The following is a 20,885-nucleotide window of genomic DNA, read 5'->3' on the forward strand; positions in this document are numbered from 1 at the left end:
ACGGACAGGCTGTAAAATTAATTATATTTCGAGTTCGAATGCGAGCGTAATAGCCGACGAAGCTCGTTATCTTCTCTTCTCCCATTCATATTGTTTATCGGCTTTACATATTCACTTTTTTCATGCTTTATACATAATAATGTTGTCTAAAAATATATTGTTATATATTGATGTTATATCAATGTATTGAAATTACATCCCCAAAATACATATATCTGTTAGTACACATAAGACTAAGAAGTTATACGTTGCTTTTTTTGTAAAGACATTATCGTAACAATTATTTTTTCCAATAACTATAACGATGTTATAAAATTTATTTTTAATATTCGTTTTAAGTTTGTTTAAATTTGAAGGAGTAATTTCAATATATTTTTTTTAGTAACGAATAATAAATAATTATTTTTAACGCGTTATTTTTCGAAATTTTCTGATTTTATGACTTATATTATCAAATTTTTAATATATAATATCTTTCTCCTTACGATCGAATGTGTTCTACGATGCATTCTCGAGGCATGCGCAACCGAGCATCGTAAATGATTTCGATCATCCGCATGTCACGCGCGTCGTAACGCACGTGTTACTGTGCAAAATGACACGTTCGTTGCGGACGCGTTACATCCGGATGCAGTTTGGCGCAGAAAGACAGAAAGAGTCGTCCGAGGTTCCAGTCAATGCGACATGAATAAAAGATCGACTGCACTACTTTCTCGAGCTATTTTCTTAGTGTGCCGATATCGACCGATCACTTTTCGATATCGTCCGTCGAACTGTCCGACAAAAGTTGTAATTAATCCTTTGAGAGCTTTTTCAATTGTTTTTATATCTTTTGACGACAGTACGCTTAATGAATATACAAACCGTAGCGAAATATTTGCGGTTTCTTTCAACTGATCGGTTGTTTTCAAGAAGTGATCAAGAAGTTGATTACTGGTATTAAATAAAGATCTTGAATGTTATATTATTTATTCGTAATTTCTTAATTTTTGACATTAAAATTTTCATTTAGCTCAAAAATCTTATTAAAGAAAAATTTATTTAATAAAATTTCGATCAAAATAGTAATGGTTGGTTATATTTTGCCGCATCCATGAAGTTGATTTTCCAAACTTATCATTTTCGAAATTATGATTGAAAAGTTACTATTTTTCATAATTTAATTTTTATTATTAAAAATTAATTTATTGTTAAAAAAAGGAATAATTAAAGAAAATATATTTTTCATATCTTAATTATTATTTAATTATTATTATTAAAAGAAGGTTTAGTCATTAAATATTTCCATTTAAATCCTTCTACTTAACTTTTTATTCTTTATATATATATATATCGTAATAATTTGCAATTTATGATCAGTGATATATAATAATATGAGCGGTCACACATTGTGCAGTGCAATTACTGATCAAGTTACATATTCTCGCTTAACGACACCTGCTGCCCAACGTGCTCAAGTCCGTTTGTCAGCTGGTATGCGTGTGCTGGTATGAACTACTTCATCGCATTACATTAAGTGTCAAGGGTTAATGATGTCAGTAATAAACAATATGGTCTGTAACACTATGTTCTCGTGTGAAGGGTCGCGTTAGGAGAGATGCCTCACGTAATTAACCCTCCTATTCATTTCTACAGACATATGTGAAATTGTTAAAATTTTCGTCAGAAGAAAGTACTTTTTCTTTCTCTCTTTCTCTGTTCATTTATATTTTCCTAGTAGTTCGATATTTTATATAATGTAATTTTAATTTTCTTCAACTTTTTACTTGTTTTTCGACAGAAGGTGCGCATACTTTCTAAAATACTTTCTAAGATAAAATGTAGAGTTTCGATAATAAACGCTTTAATTATATTTTATATTGAAAGATTATTCAACAGTAATAAAAGTTAATATTACTTTTAAATTACATTAAGATATAAATCATTTTTATTTTATAAACGAAAGAAGATAAAGTAAAGAAGAACAAAAGAAGTCTTGTGAATTAAAAAATAGTTAAGTACATAATAAAACAAAATCTTATTTTTCAACTGATTTCATAGACAAGTTTTTAATAATATTCTGATTTATATTTAAAATTTATATGTATTTATAACTGTAAAGTTATTTAATGCGAAGCAAAACTTTAATTATTGTAAAAAGTATAGCATCTACACAAATTTGATAAACATTTTATTATCTAATTTATTAAATGTGCTCATTAAACAATTCATATAATATTTTATTAACATTTGAATAAAAATTTTATTCTTGTATTAATAAACCTTTTAATTATTTTAATTATTTAACTATTTACCAATTTTACTTATCTTTTTTCTTAATATTTATTTAACATAATACGAACATATGTATAAATACATAAGTATTCATATTGATACATAAATAATTTAAATTGATTTTTAAAAGCTATATTAAGCTGGCTGTAAATTGATCATTACCATACTCCATTATATATGTCAAGTAATTTTAGTGACAACATATGATCATATGATTTGCCATGATAAGTTAATGATTTATGAATGAAGAAGAGCTTCATACGATTTCACATCTCTATAATACATTGCAAAAGGCTGCGTGAATGTCGTTCGTTTAATTAAAGGGACTCGCGGTATAACGAAAGGCGATTGTGCTAGCAGTGAGGCGTTTTAGTGGCTATAAATTTCCAGCGTAGTTACATAATCGTGCAAAACGTATGTCGTAACAAGAACCGGATGTTTTAGTATTCGACTAGGGAGAGTGCGATTATAAAGTTCCATGCATGTTACTCTCATATTTACCGTTTGTTAAAAGAACGATGGAAATTTTACTTTTAATATAATCTGTCAAATTTTATTCAAAATTTTGGTGAGCTCGCCGAGAAGCATATTATAAATTTACTTGCTTTCTCAATAAAATGATTATAAATTAATTGTTAATTTTAAAAATTTATATATTTGTATTAATGGAAAGAACCTAAACTATATAATTAATATACGCTTCGAGATCGACGACCTTTTTTTCTATTATTGAATTTCTATGGCATTAATATTAATGAAATGGTAACGAGATAAAAGCAGTAGAGTTATTACGCAACTTTCCGCACGATTAATCGTAACATGGACTAAATAGGACCGTGTTAATAGGAGGTATAAATATCCTATGATTTATTCATGTGACCCGTTTGAATGCAGTCACGCTATTAATGTTCGAAATCGTGGATGTTAAGTTGTTCCTCTCTAAATGCTACTCAAGAAAGTCTCGTATTTTGACATTTAAATTTAAATATCTTAATATGTTTAAGCTGCAATGTTATAGATTTTCAGGTTTTTAGATTATATAAAAGTGATTCTTTCGATATATCGCAGGTATAATACACGTAATATAAAATGAAAACAAATTTATGTAAATAATTTTCGATCATAAAAATTATCGATATTATAATATCTAATATTCTTTAAAATATCTTCTGCTGGGGGATTATTTTATTATCATTATATTTTGTTCATAAATTTCTCTCTTTACTTTTGATTCTTCGAACTGAAACAGAAATCTCAGTAACTGTTGCAACTGAAGAAACAGTAGGAAAGAAGTGACGCCTATTCACAAAATCTTTAGTGCAGCGTCGGACTGGAAAGAAAATAATCCTTCTTTCACACAAGCGTGATCCATTAATCATGGCTTTTCTTCGCACGTGTGAACGCGCCGCTACGATAACATCGCGCCATTTAATTAATGTCCCCTCGAAAGAACGGTTTCCAATCGCAAGAAATTTATTGGTCCTCGACCGTCGTCTGGTCCAACTTCAGGTCCCGAGGCCACTTTTCTCCCTATTTTATTCATTCTGTTATCTTACGAGAGTGTTCTCTAGACCGGATAAACTTCGAAGATCTAAACGAGATGTGTGTTTTGTGCTCTTTGATCTCTCTATTTTTGACTTTGTTTTTAGGATTGTATGAAAGCATTGTTTTAGTTGAAAAATGTAGGAACGAAATCATGATATTATGATTATTGTGTATATAGTATTGCGTAAAGTGTCATAAGTGTCATCCATTTGCGAATATTCTACTTCCTTAAAAACTCGAAGAAAAACAGTACATATTATATTAAATTCCTATTTTATTAAAACATTGTAAAAGAGAGCTGTATAATATATTTAAAATATTTTTCTTTCTAGAAAGAACAAAATATAATTTATAAGCATTTTCCAAATTTAGCACAATTTTTAATTATATATTTTATTTATGTAAAGTATAGATAAATATTTTTTCGCGAATTATATTCCTAACGCTGTCTCAAAATTCGAAATATCCGACAACAAATAGCACAATTAAAATTATAATGATCCTTATTAATTACAATTACCGTAAAATATCCTCTTTTTTTTTTGTCTTGCCTCTACGTCGCCCCTGATTATTCTTGTAATTCTGAATACGCGATCTTTGCTGCGTCGCGTTTCTCTCGTTTTTTGCTCACTATGGGAACCTCGGAATGAAATCATTCAATCTCGTAAGAGTAATATTTATCGGGAAACTTGCGCGGAACGCGACTCGATCGCGTACTCCACCTAGCTTCTCGCATTTGAGCGTCATTAACAGCGAATTAATAGCAACGTGAACACCGCAAGCCGTACATTATCGGCTCACGGTGTGTCACGCCGCTGGTTTATGGCTGTTATTCCAGTGGTTTACATTCGAGTGTACTTCTCAAAGCTCTAGTCGAACCACAGAGAATCATTCGGTCCAAGTGTCGAGTATTCTTGACGGAATCGACGCCAATCGAAATAATTGCGCGACAGAGGAATTAATTTGCATTAACAGTAATTTGTGTCTTTCGACAATAATAGGATGGTGATAAAAACTGAAAGATAACTTGTATTTAGTCGATATTTTTTTTTTCAGTCATTTAATTAAAGATATTTTAGAATCGTTAGAAATATTTATTCTTAGTTTGTTATTGTATTTCTTGTTCTGCATCTCTCTTTTGTGTTTTAATTATATTTTTATGTTATTATATGTTATTTTTTTATTAAAATTATTCTTGTAATAATTTTTGAAATTCACTCGATTAATATGTATTTACAACACAGAGCTAAATGAAAATTCCTCGGATAATCGAGAACTATTCTGTTGTATTTCGATATTTTATTGAATGAATTTTTAATTCTTTTTACGTAATTTTAAGAAAATTAAATTGATAAAGAAATATAACTCTAAAATTAATCCATTTTGAGAGAAGCCTTGCATATCACATTCTAATTTATCAATGAGCGGTTTGCGTTTGACCAACACGACGCGATGCGATGGACACGTTTAATTTGTCTGTTTAGAAGTAAATGGCGCGTTACATGGGAAACTGAATCGCTTCATCTCGCAGTCCGTCTGGATTGAGTTTCGGCAATAGGCATGGCTAGTCTGACATTCATTCGATGATCGGAACCACGCCGTGCATGCTCGTTTGTCTTGTTACCGCAGATTCAACGCGCACTTGATTCGTTGTCCCAAATTAGCCGATGTTTCGAATGGTGTCCGACACTGTTGTTTCGACCTGTCGGCTCATTATCTGCTCTTTCGATTTGACAGATGAGGCGCCGCCGCGTTTATGTTACAGTGTGTAAAGGACGGTGAATTTTGTAGAAGAGATAATTTATTTTTGAAGAGATATACACATATTTTTTGAAAAATAAAATCAATTCCATATATATATAAATTTTTTTATAGAAAACAATTTAGAAAATAATTTACAAAACATTTTATACTTTATATAAAATTTAAATATCCACGCAATATTCAAATCAATGACTTATTTGCAGTGATATCAAGTGTAGTGATATATCTTTTATAATATTGTTATTTTATATATTTTTGATTGTTAATAATTTGTGTGTGTGTTTGTGCTATTATTTTGTTAAACTTCAAACTTGTTAAAACTCCAATATTTACTTCAATGTTACAAATTGATCATGATAAAAATACATATGCATAATAAATATGTAAACTTTATACTAATTTCATATTCTTGGAGAAGCAGAACGTTTATAAAAAAACTTGAATATAAAGTTCGCTTATTTTTTCACTTAGTTTCTCAATTAGCATAAAAGGATAAGAAAGAGGATTTAAACATATTATTTATATATCTTTTTAAAGAGAAAGTTTTTGGGATTTAAAGAGCATAAAAGTATGTAGACAGATCGGATTAAAATGGAAAGGAAAAGGACGGGAATCAATAATCCGAAGAATGTTTCGTAAAACTCCTATTTATTTTTCTTACATAATTGAACTCGGATCGAACGTTTTTATCGCGCTCCTCTTTTAGGCGCGCACGTGTACATTCGATCGCGGGCTTTCTGATACGCGCGAGTGCATACGAGAAATTCATGGGATGTTATATTCGGCCGATGTGTCGCGTATAAATTTCGCGGCAGTCGGCACCGATATATGAATATTTCGGAAATCGACACACGCGCGTCCTAAAATCCGTACGGAAATCCCAACGGAATGCGCGGAAACTTCTCCAATTTTCTGGCTGGCGTGGCAAATCGTCTCTGGAACGCAATACTAAGTTTGCTACGGAATAGCGAATGCGACCTTCTGTGAGCCATTTTTTTTTTTCGACTGCTACGTGCTAATGGAAGATTTACATAGTTTTTCGCAATTTGCACACTTGCGATGACACAAAAGGAGCTGTAGCTTTTATAATTTTGAAAAGAAAAATGTTTTCCCTAAAAAAAATCAGAGCTAATTTAATTATGAAAAGCTGCAAGTTATTTAGTCTTATTTATGAGATAAGAAAAACATAAAAATTATTTTTTCCGAACTTTTCTTAAATAAATGACATTAATTCTGGGAAAGCAGTTTTTTTTCTGAAATCTATTAATTATAGCCTTCCTTGTATTGAGTCTCCATTTGTTGGATTATGTAAATTTATCATATTCATTACGAGTTTGGATATAATTTTACTGATAGCTGATAATCTCATGATTATGAAATACCGAATGTAAATTACGTCGACTGTGAACATATAAGCAAAAAAATTCATTCGTGATTGTCTGTTATATCCGGTTATTTCTCACTTGTTAAAATGCAGCTTGTTAAAATGTATGCTATTATGAATTCTGGAACGAAATTTCCGTAATTCCACGATATTGCTTATTTAAAGAATTTTCGGTTAATATCACAAAATATAATTATCTCGTTTTATTTGCTCACGTTTTTCATGTAAATGCCGTTGTTTTGATGAAAAATGTATTTGTACATCGCATGCTAATAAGTATTAAAGCTTAACAAAGCATCTCTAATTAGCGAGAGTGTCGAATTTTCAATAAGTAGATAAATTTTGTGGAAGATAAATTCTCTGCGTAGACAGTTTATATTTCACGAAGTATAATGAGAGAGTTTAATCATTTATATAATATCTTTATAAGAGTTTGATGGAACCAGCATGAAAGAAAATATATAGTTGTGCAATCAAGTTGTTGTTGCAAATATACTTGCATATATGGAGGTTTTGCTTGCAACTATAAAAAAGTATTTTACATGAACGTTCATCGATATTAGCTGACCTAAATTGTAATTACAAATTAATTACAATTCCATAATATGAATCTGAGCGATAAAATTAGGACATCCTATTTCCAGGAGCAATTTTAATGCATAAATAAAGCGTGATGAAATAATAATAATAATATAATTATTAATATGATTATTGTATTGCATATAATGCGTATGTATTGCATACGATTGCATATAATATTTGTTTAACGACTTTGATGTTTTCAGTTTTTGTTTTTGTATAAATGTTTTGCCTACATCTTATTTAATATATATTGCTATAAAAATTCTCATACATTTATTTATAACATGTAAATTATTTTTAGATTATTTTACATAAAACAATTGAATTAGAATAAAATAATGTTATGATATTTACATTTCAAATTAAATCGACAAATTTCGACAAATAAACAGATCTGTAATTGCTTACAACATCGAAAAACCTACGCTGTTCAATCGCATAGTTACTTCCGGGAAATTGCATAGTAGTTTAAGAGACTTTTACTATCTTGACATGACAACAGCAATAAATGAGAACGTTTGCGTTTATTCGTGTGAAAAACAATGGAGAGATAAAGTCGGCAGAGTAAGAGAACGCTCTCCATCGTCATGGAATAGGATGTATATGCATCTGTGTACGCGCGATGCATATGTGCACGTAACGCATGTGCGTCACACTCGTATGTATGTGCCGATATCACACCGACACACGCGTCGTCACTGAAAACATTGAAAAAGCCGTGTGGCAAATATTTTTGCCACAAAACGCGCCAGCAGCCCGCGACATTTTCCGGTACACGTTGCACGGTAAATTTCACCGGGAAATTTACTGGATGCGAGTAGCGTTTCGAGCGGGGTTTCATCTCGCGTGCAGCACCGTGAGGAAATATCAACCGTTAACATTGGCCGACGTATTAATAGCAATATCGCGATAAGAAGTAAAAAGTGTTATTTTTCGGATATCTAATTTACGATCGAGATATTTTGGTAATAACGGTTGCAATAAATGCGATATCGGAAGTGCTGTGCTAACAAGTACGCTTGCCGTAATAACTCGTTGCAAAAATTCGAAATGGTTTCGTGAAACGTCAGAGGTTGTTAAATGACTGACATCGTATTAATATACGAGCACTTGCAATATTAATTCTTTGCGCAAAATTTATACTCTTTCTTATTACTTAATTATCCATTTCAGGAGCTTGTTTTAACAACGTAATAAGTAGAACTCATATATATTAATAATCTAACGTATCTAATTTTTAATATTAAGATCATATTAAGATAATATTATTTTCTTATTTAGCTCGTACAAGATATAATTAATATTTATTTTTTATATATCTAAGCTTTGAATGAAATATATATAGCTTTCTCATGGATCGGTAACTTTTCTTATTAAAGAGAGAATTTAATCTATTTTATTATTTATTCATCAAACAATAATGCTCGATACAAACGGAAGAAATACGATTAATAATTTAAAATTCATTCCCGCTTATATTACGTAATTTGCATGTAAAATCGCGAAGGGCTCTTTAGGATAAATGCTCGTTGTAAAGTGCGCATTTCACCCTATAATTTCTACCCCGAGCGCGAGTGCGTGCACGCTTATATTTGCCGTTTAACTCGGTTAGGCTTCAGTTAGACCCGTGCACCGGAATACAATAGGCTTCAGGAATAATTACGAAATTGCGAGAATTATTACTCAAGAGATCCTATTCTTCGACATTACATCATACCGGCGCCTAGAGAGCTATTAAAACTCAACATCACAATGGCTCATTCATTTAGCTCAACAACCACTTATAAATTCATTGTATATGTGCATATAAATATAAGTTTACACGCATTATGATAAAATTATATTGCAAATTATGATGCTAAGATATCTTATTATTATAATTATAAATATTTGCAAGAAGAATACAAAAGAAAATATAATATAATTTTATATTATTTATTTTATTATTTATTTAATAAGATATTCTTCCATTTATTTAATTAGAGTTATGCAAGGAATTTAATACATATTTAGTATTTATTTAATTAATATACATATTGTATAAAGAATTTAATATATTTGTTCTTGCAGTTTTAAAATCTCTTTTATAACATTTTTATTTTACTAATATAATAATCATTATTTAAAATATCATATGAATTATATTTTTTAAATACATTAAAATTAAAATCAATGACTTACGTAATGATTATTTATAAACATTTAAGATGTACAGAATGTTTAGTAAAATTGGGCCAATATGTAGCATCCTAATTTTAATAAAAGTTAGCATTTTTATTCAATGATTATCAAAAGTTATTATATTATTAAGAATTTTATAAGAACTGGAATAACATATTTTAATAATAAATATACTATAATTTCAATTTTAATTATGTGAGTCAGTTAAATATCTAAACTATATTACTATATCTTATTTTGTGGAAAAGTTTTATTTGTTTTTTTATAAAGGAGGAATTCGTTTGTTTATTCTACTGCATTATAAAAAATTTTATTTTTTATTTATTTGATTTGATTAAAATAACTTGATAAAAATAGAAAAAAAATTTGACAAGTAATAATTATGGAGCTATTGCCAGTTTGCGTAAGAAGATATTTTTCCTCTCGACTTTTTTAGCTAGAAAGTCACAGCACATTTTTCCATTATTTTATGCTTTACTAAACTCAGCCTTCGACATCGCGTAACGATTCTTTTATACATCGCATGATATTTTGTCAAACGCGCCTATGGAATAATTTCTGAAATTGCCGCGGGGATAAGACAGACAGGAAAGGGATGAAATTCTATTGTAAAAGCGATAGTCATCTCGATGTCATGGGACACGCAATAAAGTGCGATCGCACATAAAGCAGTTTACACCTACCATGTTATTCGCAGGAAAGATGCCCATGGCGTTAAACGTTACCAATCGTCTACGAATGTACGGGTAGATTGCAGTTTCGCGATTGTATATGCGGACACGCAAATAGCGTTGCAACAGGTGTAACTGACAGAACGACATCTGCGCGATTTTGCTGCTTGCATCAGTTAACATCGAGAATATATAATATATATAAATATAATATATATATAAATTAAACACACAATATTTCTATGATTTCGCACATAGATTGTCTCATATTCGATAATCGATCACTAACTTGATAAATAATTATAGTACAGTACGAATCTGCGATTGTTTATATCGGATTAGGCTTATATTTCCTAAATTGATATTCTTCAAGTAATTTTTAATACATAAAATGTTGACCAATTGGAGCAATTGGTCAACATTTTAAAAATTACGTGAAAAATATCAATTTAAATATAAACCTTTAATATACTTTTAAATGTTTTAGAAGTTTTAAAAATTTCTGTTAATTTGACCTATTTTTTAATATAATTTACAGTTATATTTTATCAATCATTAATTAATAATATTCTTGATATATCTATTTATACATTCAACACAATCTATTTGTACAACAGAGTTTCATAAAGTATGAGTTCGAAAAGCTTTTAGTGAGAATTTATTATATGAATACGAATTTATAATTAAGTATGTTTTTAATCAAACATTGAAAATAATATTAATTATTTTCTATGAATTAATCGTTATAAATGATATTTCATTTCATATATGTACTGGAAAAAATTTTCTGTTAAATTATAAGCACGTTTTTTATAAGAAATCATATTTTGAAATGCAGATATTGACAGCCTACCAAAATAAATTCGAGGAAATCGATTGTTATTACAATTGATACAAGCAGAGAAGTGCATCCTCCTCCCCACTGCAAATATAAATAAAATATAATGTAAAATACATGAAGTATGCAGGGTGAATACATGCTATGATGACAATCCTTCGATGTTCTTTGCTCGTCCTAATTTCAAATCCGTTCTATGCAATATCTATTCTAAACAGAATTAAGACGTCAGCTTGTCAATCTAATATACTAATTTATACATTGAGTGAGATATATCTCTAATATATGTACATAGATGATCAAGTATGTACTTGATGCATCAAGGGCAATGTCTGGAACGAAGCGGCGAGCTTGCACGGTCGATCGCGAAAGCGCACATATGGACGCCATATATATATATATATATATATATATATATATATATATATATATACAGTTTAATATATGACATATCCATCGAGTGGGGCATATGCTCGTTTACGAAGGCACCTCGCTAACAAGCAACATCGCCGGCTTGCTATTCCCGCTTGATGAGGCAGACGATTGACCCGAGCAACGCGACCCGGTGCAACGCTGCAAGTGTAACCGAGAATTCTGCCCCGACCGAATCTGCTACAATTGCAAGCACGAAGCGCCTTCAAAGGGACAACGAGGTCGCGCTAAACAGCGCAGACAGATCCGTACCCGAGCGGAATTTCAATTTCGATCGGTAAGGGAAATAGCTCGGTCGGCGATTCTGAGAAAAATCGTATCCTCTCGGTACATCCTCGTGAACGACACGAATTCGCGGCAGGTCTGTTCTCTATAGCTACATCTTTTTGCGCTTCCTGTATTGAATGGAATTTTGACGCGGCGTAACGCTTTGAAAGAAGGTAAAAGAAAATATAGGATAAAAATAATATGTCTACTAAAGAAAAGTGTAGAAAAATCTGAAGCGCTTAATTATAACATTTAGGAGATGCATGGTATCCTCTGTAATAAAATGCTTTTCTATCATTAACGAAAGGTGCTTATAATAGAGATGAAATATCGTAATGAGTTCTAAATGTCTTTGTTATTCGGCGCGAAGTGATAGTATTACAGTAAAATGTTATCAAGTATAAATATTGGTCGAGTTTATATCCATTAAATAGTCTACAAGAGAGTTTATGCTCATAATATTTATTATATTATTAAAAAAATTATAATTAAATAATAAAAATAATAAGGAAAAATTATATAACAGATATTCTGTAACTGTACTTTAAATTTTATCACAAATACAATCGTTACCAATCATAAAACTATTTTATTGAGATTTCGAACATCCGGTTTTATATATAAATTGATATAGTTATACAATTGTTTTACATTTCTCTTTGTTAAATTATCACTGTGAAAATTTGAAATATTTTGAATAATAGAGATACTATAGAGATAAGAGCAACATATATATCGATATTTGAAATGCCATATATGTTTATAAAGACTAAACGTTTTTGTATTGTCAGTTGTCCAACGGAATAAATTCATTGCAATGAATCTCAAACATTGTCACTACTATGCGTAAAATGTCTATATTGCAGCAAAACATTTAACTTGTATTCCGATCATATTTTTATACTTTTTTGTTGAAACATTTCTGATAGTTATCTATTACAAACATGCATACACAAAATCTATAAATGTTATTTTATTAACATTTTCAAGAAAATAATACACTTGCGACGTGTTACTTGTTACTATTTAATAATAAAATAAAAATTGTGTCTGTAAGCATTTCTTTGACGCTTAAAAAACTAGCAAATCATATAATTATTAATGTACATTAGAAACTCATTATAATATTATAATATTGTTGTGCTATTTGCTATATGAAGAATTTATGCTACATATTTGTATTTCGTGTAATATTATAAATATTAGACAGAGTTAAGTTTTTTACAAATATTACATTAGTAATTACATAAGTTCTTTAATTTAATACATAAAATTTATAAATTGTTAGTGATAAATTTCTTCAGAAAAAAATTCTATGTTTTTTATTTCTAACATACTACGGTTTCTAATATACATTAATAATTATATAATATGTTAGTTTTTTAAGCACCAAGGAAATGCTTACAGACATGATTTTTCTTTTATTTTATTATTAATTAGCACGTTGCAAATGTATTATTTTTTTAAAAATGTAAAACAATGAAATAATAAAAATTCTATCATGTCTTTTATTATTATTTTCTATTATTATTTTTATTATTTGTATTGCGTATAAATATTTCTAGAAACCATATAATCTAGCTTCTTGTCAAAAACAAAAATACATTGCATATGTATATTAAAATCTAATTTTTCTACTTTTGAGATTTTATATTTTGCAATTTATCTCTATCTGCCCTTTCGCGAAAATTATATCTACTGGCATTATTATTTGAAATTGAAAATATATACTTATGATATGTACGCAAATCTATAGTGATTTTAATAAAATGGAAAGAAGCATATTGAAATAATGTTAGAGACAACATTATTTTTATATTAAATACATAGTTAGTTGTTATTTTTAATAAATTTATAAGCTGCCGATTTTAATTATCGCAATTCCAGAGAATCTTTCATTAATATAGATTTGTGTGATTTCAAAGAAAATAAAAATCAGTAAAATCAAATTCTCTTTTCTGTTTTTCTACCAATATAAAATTTTACTGTAAAAAAAATGTAGACAGAGAGATGGTAATGCTGCAAAGTTTGATTTTTCATGCGATAAATTTTGACAAGAATGATTATAAGAATAAATTGATGACAGTCCTTAACTTCATTGCTTCTTTCATTCTCCGTTCATTATTGAAATCATGTATGTGATGGTCTATAGAGAAGGGAAAATTTCTCTTATTTGTATTGAAAATGTATTTCTTGATGTAGTTCTTGAAGTTGATGGGCTATTCGGTCACATTTAATAAGAAGAGATTCCATCTCCTTCAATTCTATTTGTTTAATATTGATACCCTTCTGTAATCCGATTATAAAAGCCACTATTTTGTCAAATAAATTTGTATGAGTCTCAACAAAGGATTCCAATATGTGTAAATATTTTTCTGTCAATGGCACATTAAAAGATAAGTCAGAACAAGCCTGCTCTATGTGACATAGAGTCACACAGAGTGAAGATTTTATTTTTTCATTTAAAATCTTTACTTTTTGTAAAGTTTTATTAGTCTCGCATGTTTTTGTGTCTGTATTGTTATCATCTAAAGATTTCTTTTTACTCGAATTAATAGCTGATTCTGATGTACCTACTCTTAAGTAATAACGTGTTGGAAGATTGTCAATGCATACAGGGCAGTAGAAGTCAGGTATGGGAGATATTGAGTCTACGATGCTCTTATAAACTAGTTGACATTCGTTGTTTTTTCCTTTGCAAATAAAATGTTGAAATCTCTTGCATGGACCTGCACATTGAAAATATTCACCATTTTCACCGCAGTTCCAACATAGATTCTCGCTAGACTGCATAGTATAAAGAAATTTAATATGCAGTGTTTCGCATAATGAAGCAAGTGTCGCTTGAGACACGATCTGCTGATTCGAAATACGTTAATTTGGAAACTGTAACACAAATATATATTTATATACATAAATATGACATATAACAAGAACAGACTAATGATAAACACAACTAAAACGCGAGCATTGAAGGCAATAAACAAATTTAAATAGAATTTCAAGATTTACCTGAAGATCTCAAGATTATCCTGATTTTGTCAAATGGTTATTCAATTGAAAATTCTCAATTTATTTAATTTCCAATTTTAACTTCTAGAAACAATTTTCTTCAAATTCAACGGTTCTATAAACTATTAAAAATATTTTGTTGGTAACAAGATGATTACAAGGTGATAAGATCGATTGTATGATATGAGTAAAACGCTTTTTTTACCTGCATTAATTATGATTTATGTATGCATCCAAGAAATGCAAATACTCGAACTGCTAATTTCTGTCAATACAAATGGTTTACTTTAGAGTCTTAGAAAAACCACAGCAAAGTTAAAATAAATGTTTCGTGAAAATTATAAGGAGACCAAAAGAACTCAAGAAAAACACGTCTGTACTCACATGTCTCGCTCTCACATCTGGTAGTATATCGACCTTTTAGGAGTATATCGATCTTTTGGACATACGAAAATATAGAAAGTCTGTTATTGTTTCCTATTTATGATAGTCATCAACGTTATTAAATTGTACATCATCTCTATGACTTTCTTTTCAAAGCTTTCACAATATAAGAAATTCGACATATATATAATTCTACTTTTTATTAAGAAATCTCTCTTTTCTCTTTTATATAAAATATATATATTTTTATTATAATATCTTTAATATTCATCTTTAATATTCATACATATTCATTAATCTTCATTTTATTTTGTACACACTCTAAATATTATTATGTGTAACAGTTAATTAGCTCATAATAAATAACTAATTTTCTATTATGACATAATTAATTGTTAGTGCATTTATAACAATGTCGATGTAATTGTTTCTCAAAATAAACATATTTACGCGGTCATATATCTCTTTAAAAACTACACACCACAATTTTAAGATTTATAAAAATTTACTCTTTAAAAAATATTTTTTTTTATTAATAAAAATCTATTATTAAATTATATTTTCATTTTTAGAATTTTCTGACAATCAGAATTAATATAATTATATATTTTTATATAATTTGAAAATAATATTTTATTATTTATATTTATTTTAGTTTATCTTTATATTTTTGAAAAAAAAAATATAATGTATGTAGAATATTTTTATCGATTTATATAATACTTAAATAACTTTTTATTACGTAATGATTTACCGTTTTAATAAGTAAATAATTGTAAAATTTAGTATATATTTATATTTTTATATAGTATATATATATTTTTTAATTTATTTAATATATAGTACATATATATATTTTATATGCAAAGAAAATTTTTTTACAAGTTTGTTTTTATGTTCACATGCTACACATATTCGGAAATACCTCTTTTGTCCCTAGAATAGTTTTGTACTTAAAAGAATCTGTGCTATTTCTTCGGACAGTGGTTACTTCTAACCGTGGACAGTCACGTTGTGTGTCAAGAATTCCTTGCGAGATTGCATTACGTCTGTAAGTGCTGAATCGAGCATTTGGGAAAAATGAAAGAAATGACAGAAAATATTTTTACGAAAGAAAGAGAGGGTATATGAATGCACAAGAAATAAATCGAATAAATTGAATAGAGCGGGAATAAATTGAAGTAGCATATTTACGGCATTATCGGAAAAAAACGTGATAAAACGTGATACATTTGTTTGTTCTATTTTGACAAAATGTAATTTATTATAGAAATATTAAGGTCCAAGTATTCATTTGGAAAAAAGTGATCTACATATATATATAAACTGTTTGAATAAATTTTTTGTATAATTTTTAAATAAGTATGAATAATGATAAAAACATATTTATTTTTATAAAGAAATTATTTTGTATGCATTCTAAATTTATATGAAATATTAAATCTGTATAAATTTTTTTGATAAATTATTTTACACTCAAAATTTCTTAATTTTTGTTATATTTTATCTACGGTTTTATGAGTCAGGTTGAAATCAACTTTAACAATAATATTATAATATTTAAATAATATACTTATAGGCACATAAAGATGTTTTCAAGTTAAGACATTTTATTTCGAGATAAAAAGATTTTTTAGAAATTTCATAGAAATTAATACATGATAGGACTTTAAACGACACGAAGGAAAGAAGGGGTAATAAAGGTATAAATTTATATTAATATATTTAAAATTCTAGAGCAATTTAAAAATAAATAATATATTATAGAAACTTTATATATATAGATATATTATAGCAAGACACGATATGAAGCGAGAGGAGAAACGAAGACTTCAAAAGAATCTTACAAAGTGATACTAAATATGATACATTGGCTGCATCAGTAAATACAATGTCTTGTGACACGAATGCATATACGGGGGTCTCGAGTTATAGACACCGTGGTAATGTAAGTGGAGGTCAGCTCTTGTAGCTCAATTATATCGGGTAGCCGCGTTGTTCTGCGTTGGCAACAAAAGCAACACCATCGAAGCAGACTATCGATATATTGTCAGAGAGGGGCGATTAAGTGGGCCATTTCCGAGTGCTCGTTGCCCTGTCTATTGTTTCCGAGAGGGCCCATTTACTGCTCTCACCCGTATGCTCTCGCTAGTCGAGCGCGAATGAATCGGAAAACGAAAAAAAAAAACAAGAAAAAAGAACGAACGGTTCAATAAATTTCTCAGTGAACATATCGGACTAGGCTGTTCATACATGCTTTCATTGTTGTTAAGTCTAATTGTTATATCCAGTAAAAGTCAGATGAACATTTTTAAAGCCGTTCTATAAAGCGCATTAACGCAGCTTTGCGGTGACGTGTTGGATGACGGTGCGAATAAAAGCTTTACGTGAGATTAGTATTATTTTTATCTTGTCAATTATATTTAATTCACGTTTGTCATATTTTCATTGAAATAATGTCAATATACATTTGACACAAGTGCAAAGTATATTGTCTGTGATGAATTGGTAAAGAATTTTATTAAAGATTAATTAAAATCAAAATATCAATAATATATTATCTGATTATCTCTAATTAAATATCATAATATGGAAATGATAACGGTTCGTCTCTTCTTTACGGTGCGCATTTTTAATCTGTCACGCTATCAATTAAGTCAACGTTCGTTCAATCTTTCAAGCAGTTCTTTTCCCTTCCCTTTCTGTAGGATGAAGGATAAAGGATGAATTTCCTCATTTCGAACGAGGAAATCTCGACAAGGCTCACTTTGATAACCCTCATTAAATGTGGGTATAAAAAGTAACTTTGAGTGGCATTAATTAAATGAAATTATCTACACGATATCACTCTGTCATACGATAATATCGCTTTTTATAAATTATTTCGGCAGAAATGCTTTCAATATGTAATTAGAAGTCGTTCGTTTTATTTCTCGGTAATATTTTACGCGTATTAAAATTATTATTAAACGTTTTGAATAATATTTAAATGAATAAAAGTTTGAACGAATAAGAAGAAACTTTCTGCACGTGAGAGATTGTGGTTGCGAAACGACAATATATGATACAATACTACTATATGATATGATACTTTCTGAAGGTATTATATTTAGTTGTAAAAAAACGAATAGTGATCATTTTTGAAAAATGTCAAAAATAATCGTAATATTGCGAAGTATATATATATATATATATATATATAGTGCGTTAGAATAAGTTTTTCTAACATCGAGATGATGTATGAGATGCGAAATTGATCGGACAATTTGTTGGAATCGCAACTTGCTTGCGGAGAGAGATCAGTAACTTTGAAAAGGAAGAAAAATACTTCAATATCCCTTGCAAACATAAATTTGTATGGACAAAGAACGCCTTTCTTCATCGTTACGGTCCAACGGTTACTTTACGGATGTATACTGGCTATACTGCCTTTATAATATTGGATTTCTTTATCCTGCAGTTGAATACCACTACTACCCATATTCACACATATCTGTACGTTATGTACTTATCTATACATGATGTAAAGGAAACATCAGAGAATCGTGATTTATGTTTTATACTGAATGTGTATTGTACCAAATTGAAGATACAGCAAACTCGAATGTCTTCATATCCAGGGCTCCCAAAATAATATAAAATTTCTATTCGCTTTTTTCTTGTATAACATTGTAATTGTTCAAATTATATAATCAAAGTCTTTCAATATAAAAAGTATTATACATCAATATGTAGCGAGATAAACAAAGAAGTCATTTTGTAAATTATTTTTTATAAAAGCAAGACTACAAATTGGACTCAATAATTTTAATTAAAATAATCACGTATAAACGATTTGTTGATAACAAAATCGAAATATAAGTTTGTTACTATGTATCTGTGATTTATGTGCATAGTATTTGAGCGATTAGAGTGATATTAATTCATAATAAAGCGATCTCGTTTGCATAATCCTAGTGTTCATTAATATATGAACTATAAACTGATAACAGTATAAAGCATGATTCACCGAGAAATGCTCCTGGAAATTCGAAACAAAAGGGATCTTTGGCTTTGACAAGTTGATCGCTGATATATATCGCTTTATAGTGTCTTGACATAAGAAATTTATCTATGATCTTCTGAGTCAAGCCACATAGAGATAATATAGCGACGAGAAGTATATATTGTGCGAATTTTCAATAAATAAATACTAAAAAAAACTTTTTGTACATTTAAAGATGAGACTTAAAAATTTCAAGAATTTAAAAAATTTAATTTTATAAAAAACTCTGGGAATATAAATTCTTGGAATATAAAAGAATATGGAATATAAAAGAATATGGAATAAAATATATATTTTTTTCTCTGAATTTTTGTATTTCAAAGTATACAAAAACTTTTGTACTTCAAATTCTTATTTTGTATCACAAAGAGGGGACAAATTGATTTGATTATGAGATGCTTCCGATTTAACCCTAAATAGCGTACAATGTTTCGCGCTTCCGAGTTTACATATATGTATGGCCACCGCATTCTGTTTGTGCATTCCAAACGTGACTCTAGATAGACATTCTGCATAGGAACGCCATCGCCCTTTGAAGGGATAATGAAGGAATGATTATTATTACGATCAATGAAATAATGTAGAGATATCGCTATCATTTGAAGAAAAGTCAATACTAAGTATTTATGTATATAAAAGATATAGAAAAGACTTACATCTCTTCTTTAGAATTGTGACATTTATATTTTATGTGAAAAATGTAATCTATTTTTTAATCTCAACTATTTTTCCTTTTTCTACAAATAATTACATATATATTTCTAAGGAGAGTATGAATGAGAAATATGGAAAATATTTACAAATCATTTCATAAAGCAATTATAAAAATGCTATTCTATTTATGGTTAAGCATTGAAAATGCAAATGTTAGATGCGTATGTGAAAAATTTGTAATATTGATTTTGCAATATTTTTTAAAATATATATTCGATTCGATTTTTAGTTATTCTATCATATATTTTGATCGTGATTGTTTTTTTGGTAAATGTTTACTTTAGCTTACACAGCTCGAAAAATTTTTATTTTCACATATGTTGTAGAGGATACATTCCTAAGTAATACACCGTTTGAATTTTGTGGCGCTCTCTCTTCGTTCCTGAGATATGCAATTTTGAAATTTTATACTTACTTGTATCATCTTTTCGTTATTTTCTAAATATGTTTATATTTTTCTGTTTACATTTCCCGAGGTCATCTTTCTGAATAACTTTCAGAAGGTTTTAGCCGCTTATTGTTATTTATTAAATAGTTATTAACAAAAAAAGTTTCAAGAATACAATATAATTTTACCACATCATGTATGTTTAAGAAGAAATATAGGCACACACACACACACACACACGCGCGCGCGCGCGCGAGGGGGTGCAACGGGGGCCTTCGGTCCCCCCTCCCGCAATCACCCCGCCGGTAGGGGACGCATTGCGAAGAGTTCACTCACAATGGATATATGCTGTAAGTTGTAAAGCGAGGTCCACCTTGACTATCGGCGGGGTGGTTGCGGGAGGA

At 29.2% G+C, this 20,885-nt stretch overlaps 2 protein-coding genes and 1 long non-coding RNA gene across 11 annotated transcripts in view; 1 reads left to right on the forward strand and 2 right to left on the reverse strand.

The window, feature by feature from the left end:
- Positions 1-20,885, forward strand: part of LOC145963548 (uncharacterized) — a 162,151-nt gene that overhangs the window by 23,396 nt on the left and 117,870 nt on the right. Inside the window, exon 3 of one of the 8 annotated variants that reach the window (XR_014436193.1) lies at positions 18,043-18,124. The exons of the other annotated variants lie outside the window; for them this stretch is intronic. The gene's annotated coding sequence lies outside the window, so the exon portion shown is untranslated. Of the gene's footprint in view, positions 1-18,042; positions 18,125-20,885 lie in introns of those variants that run through there. 8 annotated transcript variants of the gene reach the window in all.
- Positions 1-20,885, reverse strand: part of LOC145963546 (neural cell adhesion molecule 2) — a 130,216-nt gene that overhangs the window by 6,749 nt on the left and 102,582 nt on the right. The window lies entirely within an intron of this gene.
- Positions 12,385-15,344, reverse strand: LOC145962916 (uncharacterized). 2 transcript variants are annotated; one of them, XR_014436030.1, is made up of 4 exons: positions 15,335-15,344; positions 15,156-15,215; positions 14,951-15,072; positions 12,385-14,824 (listed from the first exon to the last, which is right to left on the reverse strand). It is a non-coding gene; the product is annotated as an uncharacterized LOC145962916 (long non-coding RNA). The 2 variants fall into 2 exon arrangements; XR_014436029.1 differs by lacking the exon at positions 15,335-15,344 and having other exon boundaries at positions 15,156-15,334.

Source organism: Camponotus vicinus, unplaced genomic scaffold, assembly GCF_025532165.1.
Source record: "Camponotus vicinus isolate PSW18456_S1 unplaced genomic scaffold, iyCamVici1.0 SCAF_12, whole genome shotgun sequence".
NCBI classification, from domain to species: Eukaryota; Metazoa; Arthropoda; class Insecta; order Hymenoptera; family Formicidae; genus Camponotus; species Camponotus vicinus.